Source organism: Stegodyphus dumicola, chromosome 11 (genome assembly GCF_044657685.1).
Source record: "Stegodyphus dumicola isolate Sdum_Otavi_A_Nest chromosome 11, ASM4465768v1".
Taxonomy (NCBI): domain Eukaryota; kingdom Metazoa; phylum Arthropoda; class Arachnida; order Araneae; family Eresidae; genus Stegodyphus; species Stegodyphus dumicola.
The window spans coordinates 70,635,996-70,656,337 of NC_140778.1; the positions used below are offsets into that span (position 1 = coordinate 70,635,996).

The following is a 20,342-nucleotide window of genomic DNA, read 5'->3' on the forward strand; positions in this document are numbered from 1 at the left end:
TACGTCAGCCTGCCTTTCGGACATCTTTGCCTATAAAATACTGGATGAGGACATTAATATCAGGCCCTACGCAGCATTTCTTCAAAAGTCAGAAAATGCAGAGCCAAGACATCAGCAGCAGATTGTCCTTTTTAAGACCATGCCTTAACGATTTCTTTCAAAATAATTCTATCATTTAGAGAAAAAATAATTTCCAGTTCATTCTGTTCAATTCAATTCTTTTCTGCCTACCTATAAAGTTCTGCATAAGATTTTTTATTTATTGTTAATTTAATTTATTAGCTCGAAGCGGCATTTTGTTCTGTTTCACTATAAAAGTCGTGTTTTCTTGCAAATTGTTGTTACCAAATATTATCGCCCTGTGTTATATTTAAAGAAATTAAATATAGAAGAATCTGCATGAATACATGCATGTTTCTCGCACTGTGACAAAAACGACGGTATCTAGAGCCATCAAATTTTGAATGATGTAATCTTCCACCCCAACATGGGCCTCTGGACGGTCGAATTTCGAATTTGTTTTAATCTATTTCATATTTTTTAAAACTTTGACGAATTTTTGATTAACAAACACAACGTGTTCAGAGCGAGCGCTGTACGGAAAATAACAGCTTTATCTCCAGTGCGGAAATTCTAAAAATATGCTGTTTTCAAATGTATGTGGTTTACGGGCGAAGAACATGATATTCAATAAATATAGGTAACGCACAAAACGTTAAAGAAACAGTTCCTTTTGTGCGTAATATAAAATCTAAGTGCTTCTAGATTCTTCTAGATTTGATCTTTTTTTTTTCCCCCTTCATTACACTCAGAAAATTTTATGCTCCGAATTTTATAAATTACTAAAATAAATAATGCACTTTAATGTTAATACTTTAATGATGATATATTCAAATAAATGATCGTTTTCCAATGTTATTATAGTTTTGAAAATCACTTCCTGAAAATGTTCATTAAATTTTTTAAAAAAATTATCCGATCTTGTTTAATTTTACGTTATTTATTTCAAAGCATCACGTACTATCAACCTTATTAAATTTTACTTAATTTTTACGCAATATTAGGTTCATAAATTTTGTGCTTAGAGTTTTTACCGTTTTACCAAGAATTATGCGTGAAAAAAATGCGCGAAATGCAGTAAAAAGTGCTTTAACTGTGACTTTCATAATCTCATCACTATACAACGTACTACATTTAATAATTAAAAACAGTTATGTGATAACAAACGTTATAGGTTTCAGTGTTAAAGTAAACCAGATCGTCCCTACTCTTTCTTGCGGACATGTCGGTGACGCACGCCCCGCCCACTGGTTTAGTTTAGCTGTTATAAGAACATGCCAAAGTATCTCTTTAGCCTAGACGGTTCCCGAAGAGTGCGCCGCGAAGGCCAGGTGTGGCCCTTCCTTACTTCACTTGCGCTGAATGCTCGGGAATAGTTTTTATTAATTATACGTTCATTAATTTTATTCTATTTCTTAAAACACTAGTTAATAAATTTTTCTCAGTATTTTGATTTCAATTTGTCATCTAATTCCATTTAAATTATATTTTTATTTCTCCTTTTAATCTAAAGTGCTTACTATCAAATTCCTTTCTTTTAAAGAACTATTTTATTCTATCACCTTGCAATAATTTTATGTGTTTGTTTCAGATTCTACTCGATTATTCTCATATACTTAACTCCCTACAGATTCTTTGCTATCACTTCCTTGAATTTACTTAGCGAAATTCATGTTTATGGATTTTATTTTGCTAGGATGCGATTTCACTTTACAGGAAATCATTTCTCAATTCAAAGAAATCCCAACATATATTCACATAATACTAATCATGTGCGCAATAGGCCGAAAATGGCATTTTACTCAACGCGTAATCACTTACTACACATGTTGGGTTCTTTTCTTTAACTACATCCCACCACAAAGCGGGATTCCAAAAATACTTTCAAGCTCATTATAATGTTCCTCTCCACGGTAATCTTTAGTAAAAGACGAAAGATTAACTCGAGTGATGAAGGGAAACCAGACATAACAAAAAAAGTTTGAAAAACATCTAAAATTTACTTCTGTCAGTACAAAAACTGGTAGATAGTGACTATAAATATTAGTTTTTGTTTGAGGTTAATCATTCTTAGAACCATTTCTTCAAATAAACAGTCAAGAATTAATTAATCTCACTTATTAATCTTAAAAGTATTGCATTTTTTAGTTTGAATTTATTTATTTACGGATGTTACTAAAATCAGACGGGAATTTGTTATTTGTTTAATTTAAATTAATGCAGTTGCTGTTGGTGACAAATGACAATTTTATATTCGAAGCATAATCTCGTCTAGAACCTTAGCATAAGAATTTTTCATAAATTTCTTAACTTACTTTTACATAGTAAATTTCAATTAACATAGTAACTTACATTTTTTATAAGCTGACTGAAATCTGGTAAGGCCTGACATACTATTATTTAAACCATCGGATGTTTTTACAACTCTATATTAAGTATAATTAATAAATGGCGTATGTTATGCATCTTATTTACGGAATAAACGTTTTTAGAATAACTTTTTTTATATGACACTATCTTTTTTCCTATATGTTGGCAAATATCACCTAAACAGAATGATTAATTCGATAAAATTTCGTACCAATTTTTGTCACCAGTTTTGGAAGTTTTCGTACCAGTTTTTGGTACCTGACCACGCCTTAACGATATTTTTCAAATTCTATCATTCAGAGAAAAAGAAAAAAATCCAGTTCATTTTGCTCAATTCAATTCTTTTTTGCTTGCCTGTAAAGTTTCTATGTGCGAATCTTATGAAAATGCGAATGCATGTTCTACAAATTCTGTTATCAATAAAAAAAGTAGTGAAAAATTAGATCGCATCCTCTAATTGGATGCATAAAAGATACACCTTCCAGGGCTCTGAGTTGGAAACATTTTTAGTGATTGAAGGAAGCTCATTTTCTTCATCAAATGTACTTTTACCAGTTAATCAGGCCATCGCCTGCAGAGTGAAATAACTAGAACTGAGCCCAGAAAAATAGATTATTTTCAAGTCAAAAAGCAAATTGGAACTGTGCAGGGGGGACGGTACACCCATTTCTAATACAAGGCGGGAAATAAGTGCGGAGCATCTAGAGTTGAAACTACAGTTCCCAGGACTTAAAAGAGAAGGGAGAGAGCTTTTCCCCTTGAAACAGACAGTGGGGAATGATGACGTAGCAATGATGCCACTGAGCAAAGATGCAATTGACAACATAGAAATTAGCGTTTTAAATTTGAAGAACCAGCGTTTAAAATTAGCTGTGTGTGAAAGATAACTATAATTTGGAAGAGACAATGTTACTGCAGTATGCATTCTATATTGAACATTAAAAAATTTAATAGTACTTATTCCATTTTAAAATAATAGATAAAATCCGCTACTCTTAGCATAAAGTTTTTTTTTTTTTTTTAATTTGCAGGGATCTTTTTTTTTTTTCTTTTTTTCTTTAAATGCCTGTTTGTTTCTAATCATTTCTTTATCTGCATTTTAACTAAGAGAACTGTACTACTGCTTCTAAGATAACTATAATAACAGCTATTTAAAATTAATCAATAAACAACCTTAAATTGGCACAGTTTTAAACATGTATGGTTATATATGGCAAAATTTCTGCTAATCTAAGTTTGAATTTCAGCGTAATTGTAAATTTTACATTCGCATATTTTTCTCACGATTCAATATATATATTCTTTATATTAATAAATTAATTAATAACAAATTTATATTAATATTATTAATTTTGTAACTTAGGCTTACATCAATATTTCATTTAAATAAATACATGTAAGGTTCTTATCTTAATTTAGACAAAACAACTTTACTCACAGTACCTAAAAAAATTATTTAATTTTTCAGAAGTGGGAGTTAAGGGGACAGGTCTTCTTATGCCATTATTACTTTAATGTTATACTTTATATATATATATATTGTCTGGAATGCTAAGCTAGCACAAAATCGAATCAATAATAACAGAGAATACAATAAAAATAACTGTAACAATAACTTAACAGAATTAGTTCTCATCTGAAATATGCTTTACGCTATTAACTTCTAAAATGTCATTTAGAAATACAAATCAAAACATATTATATATACTTACTTGTACAGTCGCAATGCAACTACAAGTTGTTGAAACATTATTTATTGGCTGTCACATTCGAAGCAATCCATTTTTTTACCTTTTGTGTTGCTTTGCTTTGGGAAAAAACATATGCATTTCTATTTAAGAAACATATTCTAATAAACGTTCGCACTCTGCAAAATAAACGAATTGCTTCTCTGTTAACTTCAGGATAATGTTTCTCCAGTTTATTAATTAAAGAGCCAATTACATGCTTCCATTTATACTAAGTTGTACCATGAACTGCACAAAATATGTTTTCGAACTCATAAACTGTATTCATCCTTGAATGAGAAGGTGTAGTCGAACTTCCTAAGGACAATAATTTAATCAATTCTGAATTAAATATTGGTTCAGGAGCACTATTTTTAGATATTGTTCCCAATGATGGGTCTTTGTCTCGCACACGATAGGCAATATAACCTGCAACATATGTTAATGCTTCTTTTCGGGGGTCGAAAATTGTCTGTCGGAATTCAATTCTAATTCCCAAGCCATAGATGGTTCCTCTATGAAATCCAAATCCAAATCATCAATAGCATTTAATGAAAAAGCATCTTCCTCCTCAGTTTTGAAAGCCCTTTCAAGTATTTCTGATGTTAAATATGAATCAATATTTCTGCTTTCTTTAGCCATGGATACTTTTGAAGACAAATTTGGCAGCTTATTAGCGAGTATTAATGGCTTTAAGCGGCGTATAACTTCACTAGGTGATGGATGGTCATTAAACCTACCAAGCCTACGAATCTGAATAAAGAGACTTTCAAGTGAACCCTGAGTTAAGCTAGAGTTTAAATACATTTAGCGTCATACGATGATTTCAAATCCTGGTGTAGGCCAAAAAGAGAATTTATTGAAATTATTATTCCTTTTTGGAAAGGCAGTAAGTTGGCTTTTCCCTGAACTCTTAATCAACCAATGAATTTCTTCAGTAATTCCAAAACTTGAATTTTTTTTTCATGATGTTCATTTAATCCAAATGCTGCTTTAAGTATTATCTGAAGGAGGGTATGGTTTGGCACTATTCATAATATCGAAAAATTTGTCGATTAACTCAAAAAAGTCGGATGCTTTTTATTTCCTGTGAGTGGAGTACACCTTTTGCGGTAGTTCTTGAAAATAATGTTTTCGCTGGAGCGACCTTTTGTCTCTCGTTTCCCTTGACCATTAAATAATTTGGTTTTAGCTTATGACGCAATTTAATTTTTCCTGAATCTTTATTTAAAACCTCTTTAATAATATCACCATTTTAAAACAGTTCCATTTTCTAAAATAAGTCCTTTATCTAAAAAGTGGTTTCTCAGTAAATTGCGGCGGGTGCGCTAAATCTGCAAAAACCCATATTTTTTTCGTTTGCAATACTGGATTTGGAAACTGAGAACTATTAATCGAAATCTGTAACTCTTTCCGCAAATTACTAGATCCTCCTTAATCAGACACGGTTGCTTTCACTTCTACTCCAGATTATTGAATATGTCTTATGAGTGAAAAAAGAAATTCTTTCTTCATTGGAGTGTTAAAATCAAACAATATTGGTTGTTTCCACCGCGAAATGAGACCTCTGATTAAAACAAACTGCACTTTTTGAAAAGGACCGAGAATTTGGTCCAGTTTAGAGTCATAGCACAGTTTAGAATCTACGTGCTATTCGTCGAAACTGAGAACGCAAATTTTTTCTACAGAATTCAAATATTCGCATCTTTCCTTCATTACAGCAAGAACATCACTCTGAATTCCTGAACTACATGAAAATTTAGCGCGCATTTAATGTGCTAGTGCTAGATAAAGGAATTCCCATTTTTTCTTTCCAAAAATCGTAGCTTTTAGATGACAGAGCTCTTATGACAATGCAACGTGAAATATCTTCACTAGTCCACATGATCTTTTCCTTCTTCTCTAGCAATGCGTTAATCTCCGTCTTTGTAAAAATATGCTTTAGACATTTTTCCAAATTCTGTGATCTTTTCTGTTTTTTTTTTTTTTTTTTTTTTTTTTTTTTTTTTTTTTTTCCCTAAATTTTGCTGTTCGGGATTTTAATTTCTGAATTTCCGATACAAATTTCTTTCTAGATGTCGTCCGCCTTCTTTGTCGCTGAGCAAACGTTCTAAATTTTTTCTTTTCTCTATTTTTCAATATTTTATTACAATTTTCTAAGGATATTATTTTGTTCTTCAAATTATGAATACATTCTTGTTTATCTTTACACTTAGGGCATTCAGGGATATTGTCACATAGGGCATTGTCTTTTGTAAGTTTTATTTCAAAATCATTCACATTTGATTTATTATCATCGGCTTCAATTTTGTTCTCGGCCTCAAAATAAATTTTCTTTAGGCTAAATTCATGTAGTCTTTCAAAAGCACTCTGCATTAGTTTTCTTTTCAAATGTATCCGATTTCTTGGTGTTATTTCGTTCACTGCACACGATAAATTTACTTCTGGCGCAGTATTGCATTTCAACAGGTTTTTTTTTTTTTTTTTTTTTTTTTTTTTTTGCAATACAATCAAGCGATTTCTCACGTCATCTTCATAATCACTGCACAGAAAATGTTCCCTGCAAATTCTTGCGTTTTTCACATTAATAGAATCCTGCCTTCGACATTTATGTATCCATTCTTTCGACAAAAGCAAACTGTCCTTTGGGAAAGCATGAAAAACAATATCTCTTCCTCTCCTATTTCTATAAGTGTTACGGCACGTTGCTAGAGCACAAGAAGCCATATTACATAAAGAATACTTTAAACATAGAATTTAAAAGGAAAACTGACTAAAACTATAGTACACAAATTATTAAATACTTGCATTATTAGAAAATAAATAGGTATGATTAAAATTAATTTGGGATATGCGACCTCCAGAAAATCGTCTCGCAACTGAATGAAACTACAGTTTTAAACGCGCGAAATCAGAGCAGGTGCAACAGAGACACGTCAGATTACTTCCAGTTCACCCCCTCCATGAGTCTCGCGTCGACGAGGAGTCGGAAAAAGGAATGAGCTAGCCCTTCTATTTATCCCTGTATCATGGCAATGAGAAGGAGTCCATTATGTTTTTAAGTGTAAAAATATAATGTATTTATTTAACTTTATCATTTGTGAATGGCACTTAAAAAATTACTATGAAAAATAACATTAAATTTTACAAATGAAATGTTTCTCGGTATTAATAAACAACAGACACAGGAAACTAAGTGAGTTTACCTGAATTTATCTATTTATATATCAAAATTGGCAACATGTACTAGCTTCCCTTTATAGGTATTGTAAAGCACCTAGGCAAGCACTTTAAACTCAGTGTCATTGTCTAAAGAAGCTCGCACATGCGCATTACTTTTTCTAAGCCACGCCTATTAAGGCTATGTTTTCCACCATTTTTGGTTTCCAGTTGGCAGCAAGAACATCTCCATGTGTCTTATCTCCTTAGCCAGCTAAAAGGATGGACAAATGCCAGCTAAAAGGATATCCAGTCTCTGCAGATTATACAAAATAAGATTCTCGGGATTATCACTGGAGCCCCGAACTTTGTACGAAATAAAAGTCTTCACGATTACCTGAAATTTGAGCTCCTCTCCTGGTTTCTGCACAGACTAAATTCAAAATTTTATTACTAGGCCATCAGAAATACGTCAGCCTGCCTTTCGGACATCTTTGCCTATAAAATACTGGATGAGGACATTAATATCAGGCCCTACGCAGCATTTCTTCAAAAGTCAGAAAATGCAGAGCCAAGACATCAGCAGCAGATTGTCCTTTTTAAGACCATGCCTTAACGATTTCTTTCAAAATAATTCTATCATTTAGAGAAAAAATAATTTCCAGTTCATTCTGTTCAATTCAATTCTTTTCTGCCTACCTATAAAGTTCTGCATAAGATTTTTTATTTATTGTTAATTTAATTTATTAGCTCGAAGCGGCATTTTGTTCTGTTTCACTATAAAAGTCGTGTTTTCTTGCAAATTGTTGTTACCAAATATTATCGCCCTGTGTTATATTTAAAGAAATTAAATATAGAAGAATCTGCATGAATACATGCATGTTTCTCGCACTGTGACAAAAACGACGGTATCTAGAGCCATCAAATTTTGAATGATGTAATCTTCCACCCCAACATGGGCCTCTGGACGGTCGAATTTCGAATTTGTTTTAATCTATTTCATATTTTTTAAAACTTTGACGAATTTTTGATTAACAAACACAACGTGTTCAGAGCGAGCGCTGTACGGAAAATAACAGCTTTATCTCCAGTGCGGAAATTCTAAAAATATGCTGTTTTCAAATGTATGTGGTTTACGGGCGAAGAACATGATATTCAATAAATATAGGTAACGCACAAAACGTTAAAGAAACAGTTCCTTTTGTGCGTAATATAAAATCTAAGTGCTTCTAGATTCTTCTAGATTTGATCTTTTTTTTTTCCCCCTTCATTACACTCAGAAAATTTTATGCTCCGAATTTTATAAATTACTAAAATAAATAATGCACTTTAATGTTAATACTTTAATGATGATATATTCAAATAAATGATCGTTTTCCAATGTTATTATAGTTTTGAAAATCACTTCCTGAAAATGTTCATTAAATTTTTTAAAAAAATTATCCGATCTTGTTTAATTTTACGTTATTTATTTCAAAGCATCACGTACTATCAACCTTATTAAATTTTACTTAATTTTTACGCAATATTAGGTTCATAAATTTTGTGCTTAGAGTTTTTACCGTTTTACCAAGAATTATGCGTGAAAAAAATGCGCGAAATGCAGTAAAAAGTGCTTTAACTGTGACTTTCATAATCTCATCACTATACAACGTACTACATTTAATAATTAAAAACAGTTATGTGATAACAAACGTTATAGGTTTCAGTGTTAAAGTAAACCAGATCGTCCCTACTCTTTCTTGCGGACATGTCGGTGACGCACGCCCCGCCCACTGGTTTAGTTTAGCTGTTATAAGAACATGCCAAAGTATCTCTTTAGCCTAGACGGTTCCCGAAGAGTGCGCCGCGAAGGCCAGGTGTGGCCCTTCCTTACTTCACTTGCGCTGAATGCTCGGGAATAATTTTTATTAATTATACGTTCATTAATTTTATTCTATTTCTTAAAACACTAGTTAATAAATTTTTCTCAGTATTTTGATTTCAATTTGTCATCTAATTCCATTTAAATTATATTTTTATTTCTCCTTTTAATCTAAAGTGCTTACTATCAAATTCCTTTCTTTTAAAGAACTATTTTATTCTATCACCTTGCAATAATTTTATGTGTTTGTTTCAGATTCTACTCGATTATTCTCATATACTTAACTCCCTACAGATTCTTTGCTATCACTTCCTTGAATTTACTTAGCGAAATTCATGTTTATGGATTTTATTTTGCTAGGATGCGATTTCACTTTACAGGAAATCATTTCTCAATTCAAAGAAATCCCAACATATATTCACATAATACTAATCATGTGCGCAATAGGCCGAAAATGGCATTTTACTCAACGCGTAATCACTTACTACACATGTTGGGTTCTTTTCTTTAACTACATTCCACCACAAAGCGGGATTCCAAAAATACTTTCAAGCTCATTATAATGTTCCTCTCCACGGTAATCTTTAGTAAAAGACGAAAGATTAACTCGAGTGATGAAGGGAAACCAGACATAACAAAAAAAGTTTGAAAAACATCTAAAATTTACTTCTGTCAGTACAAAAACTGGTAGATAGTGACTATAAATATTAGTTTTTGTTTGAGGTTAATCATTCTTAGAACCATTTCTTCAAATAAACAGTCAAGAATTAATTAATCTCACTTATTAATCTTAAAAGTATTGCATTTTTTAGTTTGAATTTATTTATTTACGGATGTTACTAAAATCAGACGGGAATTTGTTATTTGTTTAATTTAAATTAATGCAGTTGCTGTTGGTGACAAATGACAATTTTATATTCGAAGCATAATCTCGTCTAGAACCTTAGCATAAGAATTTTTCATAAATTTCTTAACTTACTTTTACATAGTAAATTTCAATTAACATAGTAACTTACATTTTTTATAAGCTGACTGAAATCTGGTAAGGCCTGACATACTATTATTTAAACCATCGGATGTTTTTACAACTCTATATTAAGTATAATTAATAAATGGCGTATGTTATGCATCTTATTTACGGAATAAACGTTTTTAGAATAACTTTTTTTATATGACACTATCTTTTTTCCTATATGTTGGCAAATATCACCTAAACAGAATGATTAATCCGATAAAATTTCGTACCAATTTTTGTCACCAGTTTTGGAAGTTTTCGTACCAGTTTTTGGTACCTGACCACGCCTTAACGATATTTTTCAAATTCTATCATTCAGAGAAAAAGAAAAAAATCCAGTTCATTTTGCTCAATTCAATTCTTTTTTGCTTGCCTGTAAAGTTTCTATGTGCGAATCTTATGAAAATGCGAATGCATGTTCTACAAATTCTGTTATCAATAAAAAAAGTAGTGAAAAATTAGATCGCATCCTCTAATTGGATGCATAAAAGATACACCTTCCAGGGCTCTGAGTTGGAAACATTTTTAGTGATTGAAGGAAGCTCATTTTCTTCATCAAATGTACTTTTACCAGTTAATCAGGCCATCGCCTGCAGAGTGAAATAACTAGAACTGAGCCCAGAAAAATAGATTATTTTCAAGTCAAAAAGCAAATTGGAACTGTGCAGGGGGGACGGTACACCCATTTCTAATACAAGGCGGGAAATAAGTGCGGAGCATCTAGAGTTGAAACTACAGTTCCCAGGACTTAAAAGAGAAGGGAGAGAGCTTTTCCCCTTGAAACAGACAGTGGGGAATGATGACGTAGCAATGATGCCACTGAGCAAAGATGCAATTGACAACATAGAAATTAGCGTTTTAAATTTGAAGAACCAGCGTTTAAAATTAGCTGTGTGTGAAAGATAACTATAATTTGGAAGAGACAATGTTACTGCAGTATGCATTCTATATTGAACATTAAAAAATTTAATAGTACTTATTCCATTTTAAAATAATAGATAAAATCCGCTACTCTTAGCATAAAGTTTTTTTTTTTTTTAATTTGCAGGGATCTTTTTTTTTTTCTTTTTTTCTTTAAATGCCTGTTTGTTTCTAATCATTTCTTTTATCTGCATGTTAACTAAGAGAACTGTACTACTGCTTCTAAGATAACTATAATAACAGCTATTTAAAATTAATCAATAAACAACCTTAAATTGGCACAGTTTTAAACATGTATGGTTATATATGGCAAAATTTCTGCTAATCTAAGTTTGAATTTCAGCGTAATTGTAAATTTTACATTCGCATATTTTTCTCACGATTCAATATATATATTCTTTATATTAATAAATTAATTAATAACAAATTTATATTAATATTATTAATTTTGTAACTTAGGCTTACATCAATATTTCATTTAAATAAATACATGTAAGGTTCTTATCTTAATTTAGACAAAACAACTTTACTCACAGTACCTAAAAAAATTATTTAATTTTTCAGAAGTGGGAGTTAAGGGGACAGGTCTTCTTATGCCATTATTACTTTAATGTTATACTTTATATATATATATATTGTCTGGAATGCTAAGCTAGCACAAAATCGAATCAATAATAACAGAGAATACAATAAAAATAACTGTAACAATAACTTAACAGAATTAGTTCTCATCTGAAATATGCTTTACGCTATTAACTTCTAAAATGTCATTTAGAAATACAAATCAAAACATATTATATATACTTACTTGTACAGTCGCAATGCAACTACAAGTTGTTGAAACATTATTTATTGGCTGTCACATTCGAAGCAATCCATTTTTTTACCTTTTGTGTTGCTTTGCTTTGGGAAAAAACATATGCATTTCTATTTAAGAAACATATTCTAATAAACGTTCGCACTCTGCAAAATAAACGAATTGCTTCTCTGTTAACTTCAGGATAATGTTTCTCCAGTTTATTAATTAAAGAGCCAATTACATGCTTCCATTTATACTAAGTTGTACCATGAACTGCACAAAATATGTTTTCGAACTCATAAACTGTATTCATCCTTGAATGAGAAGGTGTAGTCGAACTTCCTAAGGACAATAATTTAATCAATTCTGAATTAAATATTGGTTCAGGAGCACTATTTTTAGATATTGTTCCCAATGATGGGTCTTTGTCTCGCACACGATAGGCAATATAACCTGCAACATATGTTAATGCTTCTTTTCGGGGGTCGAAAATTGTCTGTCGGAATTCAATTCTAATTCCCAAGCCATAGATGGTTCCTCTATGAAATCCAAATCCAAATCATCAATAGCATTTAATGAAAAAGCATCTTCCTCCTCAGTTTTGAAAGCCCTTTCAAGTATTTCTGATGTTAAATATGAATCAATATTTCTGCTTTCTTTAGCCATGGATACTTTTGAAGACAAATTTGGCAGCTTATTAGCGAGTATTAATGGCTTTAAGCGGCGTATAACTTCACTAGGTGATGGATGGTCATTAAACCTACCAAGCCTACGAATCTGAATAAAGAGACTTTCAAGTGAACCCTGAGTTAAGCTAGAGTTTAAATACATTTAGCGTCATACGATGATTTCAAATCCTGGTGTAGGCCAAAAAGAGAATTTATTGAAATTATTATTCCTTTTTGGAAAGGCAGTAAGTTGGCTTTTCCCTGAACTCTTAATCAACCAATGAATTTCTTCAGTAATTCCAAAACTTGAATTTTTTTTTCATGATGTTCATTTAATCCAAATGCTGCTTTAAGTATTATCTGAAGGAGGGTATGGTTTGGCACTATTCATAATATCGAAAAATTTGTCGATTAACTCAAAAAAGTCGGATGCTTTTTATTTCCTGTGAGTGGAGTACACCTTTTGCGGTAGTTCTTGAAAATAATGTTTTCGCTGGAGCGACCTTTTGTCTCTCGTTTCCCTTGACCATTAAATAATTTGGTTTTAGCTTATGACGCAATTTAATTTTTCCTGAATCTTTATTTAAAACCTCTTTAATAATATCACCATTTTAAAACAGTTCCATTTTCTAAAATAAGTCCTTTATCTAAAAAGTGGTTTCTCAGTAAATTGCGGCGGGTGCGCTAAATCTGCAAAAACCCATATTTTTTTCGTTTGCAATACTGGATTTGGAAACTGAGAACTATTAATCGAAATCTGTAACTCTTTCCGCAAATTACTAGATCCTCCTTAATCAGACACGGTTGCTTTCACTTCTACTCCAGATTATTGAATATGTCTTATGAGTGAAAAAAGAAATTCTTTCTTCATTGGAGTGTTAAAATCAAACAATATTGGTTGTTTCCACCGCGAAATGAGACCTCTGATTAAAACAAACTGCACTTTTTGAAAAGGACCGAGAATTTGGTCCAGTTCAGAGTCATAGCACAGTTTAGAATCTACGTGCTATTCGTCGAAACTGAGAACGCAAATTTTTTCTACAGAATTCAAATATTCGCATCTTTCCTTCATTACAGCAAGAACATCACTCTGAATTCCTGAACTACATGAAAATTTAGCGCGCATTTAATGTGCTAGTGCTAGATAAAGGAATTCCCATTTTTTCTTTCCAAAAATCGTAGCTTTTAGATGACAGAGCTCTTATGACAATGCAACGTGAAATATCTTCACTAGTCCACATGATCTTTTCCTTCTTCTCTAGCAATGCGTTAATCTCCGTCTTTGTAAAAATATGCTTTAGACATTTTTCCAAATTCTGTGATCTTTTCTGTTTTTTTTTTTTTTTTTTTTTTTTTTTTTTTTTTTTTTTTTCCCTAAATTTTGCTGTTCGGGATTTTAATTTCTGAATTTCCGATACAAATTTCTTTCTAGATGTCGTCCGCCTTCTTTGTCGCTGAGCAAACGTTCTAAATTTTTTCTTTTCTCTATTTTTCAATATTTTATTACAATTTTCTAAGGATATTATTTTGTTCTTCAAATTATGAATACATTCTTGTTTATCTTTACACTTAGGGCATTCAGGGATATTGTCACATAGGGCATTGTCTTTTGTAAGTTTTATTTCAAAATCATTCACATTTGATTTATTATCATCGGCTTCAATTTTGTTCTCGGCCTCAAAATAAATTTTCTTTAGGCTAAATTCATGTAGTCTTTCAAAAGCACTCTGCATTAGTTTTCTTTTCAAATGTATCCGATTTCTTGGTGTTATTTTGTTCACTGCACACGATAAATTTACTTCTGGCGCAGTATTGCATTTCAACAGTTTTTTTTTTTTTTTTTTTTTTTTTTTTTTTTTTTTTTTTTTGCAATACAATCAAGCGATTTCTCACGTCATCTTCATAATCACTGCACAGAAAATGTTCCCTGCAAATTCTTGCGTTTTTCACATTAATAGAATCCTGCCTTCGACATTTATGTATCCATTCTTTCGACAAAAGCAAACTGTCCTTTGGGAAAGCATGAAAAACAATATCTCTTCCTCTCCTATTTCTATAAGTGTTACGGCACGTTGCTAGAGCACAAGAAGCCATATTACATAAAGAATACTTTAAACATAGAATTTAAAAGGAAAACTGACTAAAACTATAGTACACAAATTATTAAATACTTGCATTATTAGAAAATAAATAGGTATGATTAAAATTAATTTGGGATATGCGACCTCCAGAAAATCGTCTCGCAACTGAATGAAACTACAGTTTTAAACGCGCGAAATCAGAGCAGGTGCAACAGAGACACGTCAGATTACTTCCAGTTCACCCCCTCCATGAGTCTCGCGTCGACGAGGAGTCGGAAAAAGGAATGAGCTAGCCCTTCTATTTATCCCTGTATCATGGCAATGAGAAGGAGTCCATTATGTTTTTAAGTGTAAAAATATAATGTATTTATTTAACTTTATCATTTGTGAATGGCACTTAAAAAATTACTATGAAAAATAACATTAAATTTTACAAATGAAATGTTTCTCGGTATTAATAAACAACAGACACAGGAAACTAAGTGAGTTTACCTGAATTTATCTATTTATATATCAAAATTGGCAACATGTACTAGCTTCCCTTTATAGGTATTGTAAAGCACCTAGGCAAGCACTTTAAACTCAGTGTCATTGTCTAAAGAAGCTCGCACATGCGCATTACTTTTTCTAAGCCACGCCTATTAAGGCTATGTTTTCCACCATTTTTGGTTTCCAGTTGGCAGCAAGAACATCTCCATGTGTCTTATCTCCTTAGCCAGCTAAAAGGATGGACAAATGCCAGCTAAAAGGATATCCAGTCTCTGCAGATTATACAAAATAAGATTCTCGGGATTATCACTGGAGCCCCGAACTTTGTACGAAATAAAAGTCTTCACGATTACCTGAAATTTGAGCTCCTCTCCTGGTTTCTGCACAGACTAAATTCAAAATTTTATTACTAGGCCATCAGAAATACGTCAGCCTGCCTTTCGGACATCTTTGCCTATAAAATACTGGATGAGGACATTAATATCAGGCCCTACGCAGCATTTCTTCAAAAGTCAGAAAATGCAGAGCCAAGACATCAGCAGCAGATTGTCCTTTTTAAGACCATGCCTTAACGATTTCTTTCAAAATAATTCTATCATTTAGAGAAAAAATAATTTCCAGTTCATTCTGTTCAATTCAATTCTTTTCTGCCTACCTATAAAGTTCTGCATAAGATTTTTTATTTATTGTTAATTTAATTTATTAGCTCGAAGCGGCATTTTGTTCTGTTTCACTATAAAAGTCGTGTTTTCTTGCAAATTGTTGTTACCAAATATTATCGCCCTGTGTTATATTTAAAGAAATTAAATATAGAAGAATCTGCATGAATACATGCATGTTTCTCGCACTGTGACAAAAACGACGGTATCTAGAGCCATCAAATTTTGAATGATGTAATCTTCCACCCCAACATGGGCCTCTGGACGGTCGAATTTCGAATTTGTTTTAATCTATTTCATATTTTTTAAAACTTTGACGAATTTTTGATTAACAAACACAACGTGTTCAGAGCGAGCGCTGTACGGAAAATAACAGCTTTATCTCCAGTGCGGAAATTCTAAAAATATGCTGTTTTCAAATGTATGTGGTTTACGGGCGAAGAACATGATATTCAATAAATATAGGTAACGCACAAAACGTTAAAGAAACAGTTCCTTTTGTGCGTAATATAAAATCTAAGTGCTTCTAGATTCTTCTAGATTTGATCTTTTTTTTTTCCCCCTTCATTACACTCAGAAAATTTTATGCTCCGAATTTTATAAATTACTAAAATAAATAATGCACTTTAATGTTAATACTTTAATGATGATATATTCAAATAAATGATCGTTTTCCAATGTTATTATAGTTTTGAAAATCACTTCCTGAAAATGTTCATTAAATTTTTTAAAAAAATTATCCGATCTTGTTTAATTTTACGTTATTTATTTCAAAGCATCACGTACTATCAACCTTATTAAATTTTACTTAATTTTTACGCAATATTAGGTTCATAAATTTTGTGCTTAGAGTTTTTACCGTTTTACCAAGAATTATGCGTGAAAAAAATGCGCGAAATGCAGTAAAAAGTGCTTTAACTGTGACTTTCATAATCTCATCACTATACAACGTACTACATTTAATAATTAAAAACAGTTATGTGATAACAAACGTTATAGGTTTCAGTGTTAAAGTAAACCAGATCGTCCCTACTCTTTCTTGCGGACATGTCGGTGACGCACGCCCCGCCCACTGGTTTAGTTTAGCTGTTATAAGAACATGCCAAAGTATCTCTTTAGCCTAGACGGTTCCCGAAGAGTGCGCCGCGAAGGCCAGGTGTGGCCCTTCCTTACTTCACTTGCGCTGAATGCTCGGGAATAATTTTTATTAATTATACGTTCATTAATTTTATTCTATTTCTTAAAACACTAGTTAATAAATTTTTCTCAGTATTTTGATTTCAATTTGTCATCTAATTCCATTTAAATTATATTTTTATTTCTCCTTTTAATCTAAAGTGCTTACTATCAAATTCCTTTCTTTTAAAGAACTATTTTATTCTATCACCTTGCAATAATTTTATGTGTTTGTTTCAGATTCTACTCGATTATTCTCATATACTTAACTCCCTACAGATTCTTTGCTATCACTTCCTTGAATTTACTTAGCGAAATTCATGTTTATGGATTTTATTTTGCTAGGATGCGATTTCACTTTACAGGAAATCATTTCTCAATTCAAAGAAATCCCAACATATATTCACATAATACTAATCATGTGCGCAATAGGCCGAAAATGGCATTTTACTCAACGCGTAATCACTTACTACACATGTTGGGTTCTTTTCTTTAACTACATTCCACCACAAAGCGGGATTCCAAAAATACTTTCAAGCTCATTATAATGTTCCTCTCCACGGTAATCTTTAGTAAAAGACGAAAGATTAACTCGAGTGATGAAGGGAAACCAGACATAACAAAAAAAGTTTGAAAAACATCTAAAATTTACTTCTGTCAGTACAAAAACTGGTAGATAGTGACTATAAATATTAGTTTTTGTTTGAGGTTAATCATTCTTAGAACCATTTCTTCAAATAAACAGTCAAGAATTAATTAATCTCACTTATTAATCTTAAAAGTATTGCATTTTTTAGTTTGAATTTATTTATTTACGGATGTTACTAAAATCAGACGGGAATTTGTTATTTGTTTAATTTAAATTAATGCAGTTGCTGTTGGTGACAAATGACAATTTTATATTCGAAGCATAATCTCGTCTAGAACCTTAGCATAAGAATTTTTCATAAATTTCTTAACTTACTTTTACATAGTAAATTTCAATTAACATAGTAACTTACATTTTTTATAAGCTGACTGAAATCTGGTAAGGCCTGACATACTATTATTTAAACCATCGGATGTTTTTACAACTCTATATTAAGTATAATTAATAAATGGCGTATGTTATGCATCTTATTTACGGAATAAACGTTTTTAGAATAACTTTTTTTATATGACACTATCTTTTTTCCTATATGTTGGCAAATATCACCTAAACAGAATGATTAATCCGATAAAATTTCGTACCAATTTTTGTCACCAGTTTTGGAAGTTTTCGTACCAGTTTTTGGTACCTGACCACGCCTTAACGATATTTTTCAAATTCTATCATTCAGAGAAAAAGAAAAAAATCCAGTTCATTTTGCTCAATTCAATTCTTTTTTGCTTGCCTGTAAAGTTTCTATGTGCGAATCTTATGAAAATGCGAATGCATGTTCTACAAATTCTGTTATCAATAAAAAAAGTAGTGAAAAATTAGATCGCATCCTCTAATTGGATGCATAAAAGATACACCTTCCAGGGCTCTGAGTTGGAAACATTTTTAGTGATTGAAGGAAGCTCATTTTCTTCATCAAATGTACTTTTACCAGTTAATCAGGCCATCGCCTGCAGAGTGAAATAACTAGAACTGAGCCCAGAAAAATAGATTATTTTCAAGTCAAAAAGCAAATTGGAACTGTGCAGGGGGGACGGTACACCCATTTCTAATACAAGGCGGGAAATAAGTGCGGAGCATCTAGAGTTGAAACTACAGTTCCCAGGACTTAAAAGAGAAGGGAGAGAGCTTTTCCCCTTGAAACAGACAGTGGGGAATGATGACGTAGCAATGATGCCACTGAGCAAAGATGCAATTGACAACATAGAAATTAGCGTTTTAAATTTGAAGAACCAGCGTTTAAAATTAGCTGTGTGTGAAAGATAACTATAATTTGGAAGAGACAATGTTACTGCAGTATGCATTCTATATTGAACATTAAAAAATTTAATAGTACTTATTCCATTTTAAAATAATAGATAAAATCCGCTACTCTTAGCATAAAGTTTTTTTTTTTTTTTTAATTTGCAGGGATCTTTTTTTTTTTTCTTTTTTTCTTTAAATGCCTGTTTGTTTCTAATCATTTCTTTTATCTGCATGTTAACTAAGAGAACTGTACTACTGCTTCTAAGATAACTATAATAACAGCTATTTAAAATTAATCAATAAACAACCTTAAATTGGCACAGTTTTAAACATGTATGGTTATATATGGCAAAATTTCTGCTAATCTAAGTTTGAATTTCAGCGTAATTGTAAATTTTACATTCGCATATTTTTCTCACGATTCAATATATATATTCTTTATATTAATAAATTAATTAATAACAAATTTATATTAATATTATTAATTTTGTAACTTAGGCTTACATCAATATTTCATTTAAATAAATACATGTAAGGTTCTTATCTTAATTTAGACAAAACAACTTTACTCACAGTACCTAAAAAAATTATTTAATTTTTCAGAAGTGGGAGTTAAGGGGACAGGTCTTCTTATGCCATTATTACTTTAATGTTATACTTTATATATATATATATTGTCTGGAATGCTAAGCTAGCACAAAATCGAATCAATAATAACAGAGAATACAATAAAAATAACTGTAACAATAACTTAACAGAATTAGTTCTCATCTGAAATATGCTTTACGCTATTAACTTCTAAAATGTCATTTAGAAATACAAATCAAAACATATTATATATACTTACTTGTACAGTCGCAATGCAACTACAAGTTGTTGAAACATTATTTATTGGCTGTCACATTCGAAGCAATCCATTTTTTTACCTTTTGTGTTGCTTTGCTTTGGGAAAAAACATATGCATTTCTATTTAAGAAACATATTCTAATAAACGTTCGCACTCTGCAAAATAAACGAATTGCTTCTCTGTTAACTTCAGGATAATGTTTCTCCAGTTTATTAATTAAAGAGCCAATTACATGCTTCCATTTATACTAAGTTGTACCATGAACTGCACAAAATATGTTTTCGAACTCATAAACTGTATTCATCCTTGAATGAGAAGGTGTAGTCGAACTTCCTAAGGACAATAATTTAATCAATTCTGAATTAAATATTGGTTCAGGAGCACTATTTTTAGATATTGTTCCCAATGATGGGTCTTTGTCTCGCACACGATAGGCAATATAACCTGCAACATATGTTAATGCTTCTTTTCGGGGGTCGAAAATTGTCTGTCGGAATTCAATTCTAATTCCCAAGCCATAGATGGTTCCTCTATGAAATCCAAATCCAAATCATCAATAGCATTTAATGAAAAAGCATCTTCCTCCTCAGTTTTGAAAGCCCTTTCAAGTATTTCTGATGTT

General features: G+C 31.5%; 3 non-coding genes across 3 annotated transcripts; all 3 read right to left on the reverse strand.

The window, feature by feature from the left end:
- Positions 1 to 1,911: 1,911 nt before the first annotated feature.
- On the reverse strand, positions 1,912 to 2,029 carry LOC146994089 (U5 spliceosomal RNA). The gene has a single exon (XR_015044205.1). It is a non-coding gene; the product is annotated as a U5 spliceosomal RNA (small nuclear RNA).
- A 7,666-nt stretch (positions 2,030 to 9,695) lies between these two features.
- LOC146994090 (U5 spliceosomal RNA) lies at positions 9,696 to 9,813 on the reverse strand. The gene has a single exon (XR_015044207.1). It is a non-coding gene; the product is annotated as a U5 spliceosomal RNA (small nuclear RNA).
- Positions 9,814 to 17,488: 7,675 nt separating this feature from the next.
- Positions 17,489 to 17,606, reverse strand: LOC146994091 (U5 spliceosomal RNA). Its single transcript, XR_015044208.1, has one exon. It is a non-coding gene; the product is annotated as a U5 spliceosomal RNA (small nuclear RNA).
- Positions 17,607 to 20,342: the final 2,736 nt, after the last annotated feature.